Here is a 9,861-nt window from a genome sequence, read left to right on the forward strand (position 1 = left end):
CAAAGGGTTCGTTGTTTGTACCCGCCCATACAGTATGATTTTAACAAAGGAGACAAATTAGGAAAACATTTCATCGTAAAAATGTAAGATTCAAGAAACTGTCAATTTATTAAAAGAAAATATTTTGGGAATTTAGTAGCTTATATCATGTCATCGTAATGCAGAAAAAATAAATTGATGACATAGACAATAGTTTGGCAATAATCTATTATGTACATTATGGAAACTGTTTCGTGTAACTAAACGAATGCCAATAATTAGATTTCCTTAATCAAATATTAATCTTATATCTTATGATATATAATCTTCTATTAGTCTTCTGAAATTAGTCAATGCTGTTTGATTTCAATAAACCGTTAAGGTTCCTTTGATACGTTTTTGTGTTTAAGGTGTTACGCCTTTAATAAACTGATCACGTCTATCTTGTCATTAAATGACCTGTATTGAAATATACAAGTATTTGGAGAGCATTTAAAGTATCCGTCGGCAAACTTCCTGCATGAAATCTAGTACGTTCTCCCAGTAAGAGGAAATATATAGTAATGGTTTAAATCATATCATACTGTCCATTTTCCACATTTGACCACAGTTATAATCCATATTTGTATCAACGAAAAAAATAAATGATTACAATAACTCTTCACCCTGTAATAATTTATTCATTCAACTATTAATGTAACGAATTGCTTACAAATACAACTCTGCAAAACAGAAGCAAGATTTGCTTTTTTCTTTTTCAGAAAAGTGATGATTTTCACATAATAATCATTATTTTATGGTTGGTCTCGAAGCTAGGTAAACATAGTATAAGGCTGATTGTATTGTGACTCCCTCAAAATATTTGCAGTTCCTTTTTGATAGCTAATATTAGTTTGTTTGATTTTCAACAAGTAGAAAAAAACCACACCGTTAAGATCACTTTTATTAGATTTTGTGTTTTAATTTTCGACTTAAAATTATGATAAACTAATCATGTCTATTTATCAATAGTGACATTGACCTAAATTTACACAACCGATCTCTAGACTTTAAATAATGCAATTCAAAAACTTGAAGTGTATCAATAGTATCTGTTTGGAACTTCCTGATTAAATCTTTAAACGCTGTCCCAATTAAATCTTTATTTCGTCATAGTCAATTAAAATTAGTAGTTAATGTTCTTATTCGGTACTTGATCAAAACCTCTCTCTGTGACATTGGGAAAAAAAAAGGAAAACAAGATGTGTTTAAAAGAACTCACTATGAATATACATACAGGCTGTACAGTTGTCTTTAATTGCTTACTCCAACTTCATTAGAACTTTGGTGGATATTTGTCTGGAGCTCATTGGCAATGATAACACATCTTGTTTTACTATTTACAATCCATATACAATTAAAGTGACAAACAAACTTCTGCAAAAAAGAAAGGACGATCTGATTTAATTTTTCAAAAGTAAGGAATGCATTACTGAATATGAAAATGATATTAGTATACGTTATGATGAACTGTTGTGTTCTTTATATGGTGTAGTACTATTTCATTCATTTTTTGCAAATTTTGGCATATTGGGTCAAGTGAGCTTTTTTTATTACTTGTCGTCCGTCGTCATTGTCCGTTAATTTTTACAAGAATTTTCCACTCTGAAACTACTGTGCCAAATTTAACCGAATTTGGTCACAATAATAGTTGTGGTATCTACTTCACAATGTGTCTGACAACCCTGCTTGCCAACCAATATAACATACATGGCTAAAATAGAACACACATATATAAGAAGCTTAGAGAATGTGTAAACATGTTCATTAGGTTTAGTTCTATCCGCCCTAAAATTGTCATCGAATCAGACAACCAACTGTTGGTTTGCTGTCCCTAAGGCAGTAGTTTTTAAGATTCTGTTTTTGCATTTCATGGGATATGTCATGAATATTATTAGAGATAAACTGTATAAAGGAATAATTTGCACCAAATTGAGATCTACATATAAGTCAAACATGAACAAATAATCAATTGTACTTAAAACCTTCCATCCTTTATGGGTGGATTTTACATAGATAAATAAAATCGTATAATATAAGCAAAATGAGGATGTTAAATTTGATGTATGCCTTTTAGTGCTTCTTCGTTACATTTGTTGTTTTATAGTGAATAAGATGATAACACAATGTTGACTGCTGTACCCCTATTTTTGACATTTTTACCTAGTGTGTCTGTTTGTTTCGTTCACACATCGTTGACAATATAATGAAATTTGATGCGACTGTCATACAAGTGAGAGGTTTATCTAGCTATAAAACCAGGTTAAATCCGCCATTTTCTACATTAGAAAATACCTGTACCAAGTCAGGAATATGACAGTTGTTATCCATTCGTTTGATGTGTTGGGACTTTCCTTTTTGAATTTTCCTCGGATTTCAGTATTTTTGTGATTTTACTTTTGTCTCTTATGAGATATTGCCATTTATAGTTTTTTTTGTATTCTTTGTAATTGTCCGTCGCAGTTGCTTCGTCTTTTCTAAGTCTATTGAAACAAATTTAAGCAATTTGACCACAATCATCATTAGCTTATCTTATCTAAAAACATGTGTCCGATGATCCCGCATACAAGCCAACGTGTCTGACAGATAGAATAGAACATAGGAAGTTTTGCAAGTTTGGTATATTTTTTGAATCGTAATAAATAGAGAAAATCTGAAAGAACCAAAAATGTTCAGAATAATGTGCTCTCCCAATTGTTATAATAATTCAAATAGGAGTTATTGTCCGTAACCATGATAAATGACAAATTTTACTATTTTGTTTTCATATTTGCCAGTAATCAAAAAAACTATGATGTTTCGAGAGAAACATTTTTGTCCGTCATGCAGTATAAAATTACAGATAAATAAATCACAAAAATGATCAACTGGGCAAGATCTGTTTGAAGGTAAAAGTTTGTCAATATATTTGGTAGACTGTCAATCTTTTTTGGATTGTTTGCCCTTCAATATGCATGTTTTACCCTCCTGTGTGTTTTGAGGAAGAACAAAAGAAGATAGAGATAAACTAAAAGATCAGTAATACAATATAAACATAATTCATTACGTCTATTCTCTTCTACAATGTTAAAGAGTGTTCTTTGCTGAATATGCACATAGACCACGGTAACGGCATAGGCTCAATAGGGACCCTTAAATTGAAAACTATTATTAGTTTTAGTTGTCAATAATGTAGTTTGTTTTCTTTATGAATAATGGACGGAAAAACCTCATAGGATTTTCAAACGTTTAAAACCAGTGTTTTTATTTTGATTATATTCAGTTTCCAAGGAAGATTTAAAAACTAGTGTTATTAACTGAAGTTCGCTTTGTTTGTTTAAAACAAACTCTTCTTGGTTCAATTATGTGTTTAAATAACTCTTCTCAAATAACATGATCATGATGAATACAAATTATATATGATCAATATATCAATTAAACTTTTATTAGCTAATTTAAATGATAATAATGCATACATGTAACAAAATATGCTGGCAATTTTCAATGATTCATTGCTTTTATTATACAAATCTTCAATACTAATCAAATTGAAGTTGGTAAATGAAAGCTAATTGATAACAAACAGGTACAATAAAATTGTTCTTTCAAAAAACAGAAGCGCATTTTTATCTGCAAATTGAGTGATAATAAAGACGTGTAAAAAAATTGTCAACAAGAAACAAAATAAAAAAAGGCAAGTTAGTTGTTGGTATTGCTGCTTTTATTTTTGTTTTTGTTTTATGCTCATTTGCATGGCATTATATGTTTGGTTAACATTCTTTATTTTGAAATCTATAAATATCTTGACAGACAACACATCAAAAAGAAATACGTTACTTAAAGTTTAAAAAAATATTGATTTTCTTAGGAAATAGATACACATATATCAATGTAGTTGTCGAAAAATTTATTATCTTATGTTTATATGACTGCATTCACATTTTTGAATGAGGATTTACGTGTCACGCCATCACGAGTTGGTTGACCGTTTTAAAATAACCGTTTCACAAATGATATCGGATATGTTCCTTGCGTCGTAACTTCAATCCCCTTCCCTTTCATGAATGTAACCTATCGAATTAGACTTTTTACCGGATTTGTTATAAAATAAGCATCGCGACGGGTATTACATGTGGAGCAGGATCTGCTTACCCTTCCAGAGCACCTGAGATCAACCTAGTTTTTTAATGGGGTTCTAGTTTATTATTCTTTTGATTTCTATGTTGTGTTTACTATTGTGTTGTCTTTTTCATTTTTAGCCTTGGCGTTGTCAGTTTATTTTCAATTTATGAGTTTGACTGTCCTGTCCCTTTGGTATTTTTCGTCCCTCTTTTACGTCTTCTTACATGTTTTACACATAACCAAATAGTATTGAAATAATTTATTGTATTTAAATTACCAACAACACGAATAAGGTTTTTCAAACAATTTTCAGTGTTTAGATTATAATGTTAATATTTTCTCGAAGAGGTTTTGTTTTTACTCGCTTCAAATAAAGCAATTCACAAAAATCGTCAATACTGATGAGGTATACGTATTGTTAATATAAATGGTGACAGTGCCATAAACATGATAACAGGTTGCATTATGTCAATTAAAATTGTTCTTGTTGACAAACAGATATTAGTCAGATATGGGAATACACATTTACATATACTTAATAAAAACTTGGCAGATATTAACTTGGACAGTAAAGAATTCTATAAAAACAAATCTCATATTTTCAGTACATTGCATTTTTAACCCCCCTCCAAAAAAATAATAATAATGAAAAACAATAAACAAAACAAAACAACTTCCCCAAAAGAGATAAATGACCAAATTGATATAAAAAAAAACTGAAATTATTATTTTTTAGAAAAATTGTTGTACTGGAATCTTCAATCTATATCACTTAATAGTTTTTTGCTAAATCGACAAAATTGTTGTTCATCAAAATGACAACTTAAAATTGTCTGAGGTGCTTTTGTGTATTTTTTATCAATCGTGACTGATGCAAATCAAAGTCAAAGCTTCATTTGAACCCTGAAGAACAAATCCAAATGACAAGGAGTAACATACACAATCTTAGGTGACCTTCCAATTGAGTATTTGAAACAGTAGTTTAAACATTTTTTAATTTATAATTATCTTAAATATGTTATAAATCATGATCGTTACAAGCTACTAATGACAGTGTACATGCAGGTTTCTTTCACCAGTAATTTAAAAGAGGGGCGAACGATACCATAGGTCAAACTTATAAATCGAAAATAAACTGAAACGCCATGGCTAAAAATGAAAAAGACCAACATGTAACACTCGTAGTATATTTATTCTATCGTCTGACGCTTTCATTATTTCAAGCTCAAAATTATCTCGACTTGGTTTGTATAAAATTAAGCTGTAACAAAATAGAAAGATTTACTATTGGAACTAAATGATATGTTAGACAATACCACACTTATTTAAAAAAAAGAGGTAAGGCTATAAAATTGAACATGTATGTTAAAGTCCAAAGTACTTATTATGAAAGATACTATTGTATACATAGATCATAATTGTAACATCAAGAAAAGATTATTATTATAAATTGAAAAGCTATTCTCAACATTTGATCAGTTAAAATAGTATTTTGTTGATAAACAATAATATTTTGGTAATAAATGTTCAGCACAACAATAATTTTAAACTTATTCTAATAAACATCTTCAAGTACGTCATGGTTAAATGACATAAAACATGAAGAATATATAGTCCAATTGTTTGAATCTATCTTTAACGGTATTCAATTGACATGTTTCCAAATTCCTGATACATTTCTAAAACAACAAAATAATATATAAAATAAATTGCATGATTGCACATGTACATTGTGTAGGTTTTCCGAAAAGTGTTCATTTTAACACTTGATATCATAATCATTAGCAACAAAAACCTATCTTGTTATCCGTTACTTTTAAAGTCTAATAAATATATTAACTTATTCATTTTTGTGTTTCGTTTACCTATCTATTTATATTGGTGTTAGATTAATAATATTTTAACGGTCTTCAAATCATTTACCGTGATAGAACATATTACTATAATTGATAGCTATTAAAAATGAAAAAAATAAGCAGAAATTTTCTTTTGTCAACATTGAGACTTACGATTTGTACAATTCATTCAACATATTAGAAACACAAAGTATTTTTAATGCAGCAAAATCGAAAAAATACTACCACAAGTGCATAATATGTTTACCCTTTTTTGTTCCTCTGCATGGTTAAAAAAAGTAAAACCAACCGATTTTACCCACAATTCAATGGAAACATTAATTTAAAACAACAAAGTAACAAAACGAAAACAAAAACAAACAAAAATGTCAGCGGATAGATAAACAGAATAATTAGTTATCAAAGGTACCAGGATTATAATTTAATACTTTTAAAATGAAAGTGAAAGTGGTGAATGTGTAAACGAAACAATTTGAAACTAAATTAGTTTAAGATAGCAACGTAATGGAAACTAATTGCAAAATGAATATTAGGTAGCTTTTATTTTTTCAACGATAGTAAAGAAAAATTAATGTAAATAAATAAAACCAAGCACGTTAATGTGTGTATTCGATAATGCGAAAACAAGGACATTTTAAATGGATACAAACATAATCATGTGACAAGCTACTGAAAATTTTCGAAACACTGTAGTATTAACTATGTTTATATTTTGTCTTAATGTTCCTAATATCATATTACAAGAATATTTGATCAGTTTAGATTTTTTTCAAATTTAAAAACAATTATTTATTGATAGTCTGCCCAACGCGACGATAACTTTAAATTCTATCTTTTAAACATCTGTATATAACTACTTCATGTCTAAAGAGTGCATACATAATGAATAACTAGACCAATCAGTTGACACTATCTGTTACGTGTATCTAATTACATGTTTCCAACTTCCTGATTCGTTTCGGAAAAAAGGAATTAAATCCAAAAACAGATCAGCATTTTTATAGATTTAAACTACTGTAAATGTACTGATTTAAAGACAGATGTACTGCCAAAAAATAGACGAAATTTATTGAAAATGTTCTCATCGAACTTATTTGTCAGTATGTTCTATGTTGGTTGCAAATATACATGTTACGAAAAGGTATATTCTCGTCGCTGAGGTTGACAAATTACACTTTAAATTTGAGGACGGTGTCAAAACATTGATTATAGATAAAAATTAAATCATGTGCGTCTTGGTGAATTCAAATCACATTTACGTAACATCCTAATATTATGACATTTGCTTTTGTGATATTTTTGACTATCAAACGACTTGAAAGTTGTACGCGTGTAATAGTGGGTGGGATAGAAAAAGGGGGGCTGAGAGTTATACAAGTTTATTCGATTCTAGATTGATTATATATACATTTTTTTTGTACATAGTAAGCCAGTTAGATAATAATTTTATTTTTGTATTACAGTTCCGGAAAAAGCTTAATGTATGGCTTTATTAATCCCACACAACGCTCTATTGTCTGATTGATTTCTTCTCTCGGGTGTCTCCATAATCTTCCATTGACTCTGAAAGTTTTGAAGCGCCTTATATCGTGTTCGACATATACCCGCCACTCTTATATACGCAAAATTCATTTTTTTTTATTTTCTTCTTTCTGCTCGTCGTTTAGCTCTTAGTTGATGCCTTTTTTAAATCTAATCCTAGCCCCCTCCCTCTCCCTAAAAAACCAACTGGTTAGTACACATCTATAAAAACGCCATAATAATTATTTTAGGAAACCCCTAGCATCGTTAGCTTATATAGAGGAAAGACCCATCGGCCATCGGTGTTAATTTTCCTATTGTCATTTTCTTATGAAACGGTTGGCGAATTTCAACCAAACTTTCCAGGAATTTGTAAAATACAAAATACCTGCATAAGGTGGTGTTAAGGTGTAAATGCAAAGTCATTATGTAATGCTTTTGAAACTCTGCGGGAATGTTCAACTGATGAGTAGCGAGTCATATTTTACACAAACCTCTTATCGTTCTAAACAGACATTAAATATTTGCCACTGAACGTTATGCAACCAATAATCAATCAATCACAAACACCTTATAAAGAAAATACAAATTGAGCTGAAACTGTTTAAATTAAGACAAAGTTGGAAGAAAATAAAGGAAGAAAAGTCATGCCCTCGAAGCTATGTGACCGGGAGTATAAATTTTCTAAACTAGAATGCAACATGATTCGAGTTGAAATTGTATAAAACTCATGTCTATGTGTTTTAAAACAGACCCCGTCAGATAAAAATTTAGGTGGCAAACAACTGGATCAAAATACATAAACTTCTTTGTGTGCTTTTCATACCTATATAAAAATGACCGTTACATATATTCACGAGCAGGTATTTGTAAAGTAGTTTATAATACTTAAGAGTATTTGCAACTTCTATCAATTTTGCAAGGGCTCGCCCGAAATATTTACACATGCATGTACCCCGTGTCTCCGTTGCATTTACATGACCGCTCCCTCCCCCCTCCAATCTTTTGCATTAGAGTTTCTTAAAAATATCATGGAATTTATTAATATCTATTTCTTTTATTTCTTATGGTAAAAATGTTTCTGAATATTCGTTCCATATCGCGGAATTGCCTCAAAAAGTATCAATGCAGTTTTTAAAGAATATTCAATGTATTCACAGATAATCTCTTTTGAATTTCGACACAGTCCCCACATTTAAAGTGTAATTTGTCAACCTCAGCGTCGTGAATATACCTTTTCGTAACATGTCTAATACAATGAAATGCATGGTTTAGTTAAATGAGACAGCGATTTAACAACTGCATGCATATGACATATATAAAATATCTGAATATGTCAAATGTATTTGTACATTGAACCAGCAATACACATTTGAAGAAAAGTATGGCTCGGCGTTTTTTATCTTGATTTGATACACCTGTTCACATATATGTGTACTGTAAAATGGTCTATTGCAAGTAATGATGTGTATAAAGTTACTATGCAACTAAAACAATGTTAACATCTGTCATTTCGGGGTATTTTATAGCCGACAATGCGGTATAGGATTTGCTCATTGTTGAAGGCTGCATGAAGACCTATAGTTATTAATTTCTGTGTCAATTGGTCTCTTATGAAGAGTTGTCTCATTGACAATCATAGGGTTGATGCCATTGCTGGTGGACGTTTCGTCCACGAGTTGATCACTATCCAGTAGTCAGCAGTTCGGTGTTGACATGTATATCAATCTCACGGTCATTTTCATAAATTTATTGTGTACAAAAGTATGAATTATTCGAAATATTGAGGATTTTCTTATCCCAGGCATATGTTACCCTAGCAGTATTTGGCACAACTTTTTGTTACCCCGATTTTGTTTTTTGTCCATGGATTTATGAGTTTGAACAGCGGTATACTACTGTTGCCTTTATTTGGCAATTTGCTTAGTAACTATTTTGATCTGATCATCACGAATGAGTGTTTTGAAGACGAAACACGTGTCTGGCGTATTGAATTATAAACCAGGTACCTTCGATAACTATCCATATCACCTCTTTTTTTATATTAAATAATATATGTTGTAAAATTTTATTTTATCTGTAAATCAAAGAGCGTTGCTTTCATATGAATTACACAGCAGATAACAAAATAAAGAACAAAACTTAGATCTTTACATCCAGTCTTCAAAATAATAATATCAACACCAAATGTTTTCCATTGATATGTTCCTACTGTTCCTACTGCCATAATTCATCAATTGTATGGGAACATGTAGTATAATTGTTCATCTTGATTGCCAAAGATCGAGAAAAAAACATGCTTGTTTAACTTTGTGTAAAAAAATCTGCTTTTCCAACTTGAAAATGGTAAAAAGAAAATGGTTTT

This window comes from Mytilus edulis, chromosome 8, assembly GCF_963676685.1.
Source record: "Mytilus edulis chromosome 8, xbMytEdul2.2, whole genome shotgun sequence".
Classification (NCBI taxonomy): Eukaryota; Metazoa; Mollusca; class Bivalvia; order Mytilida; family Mytilidae; genus Mytilus; species Mytilus edulis.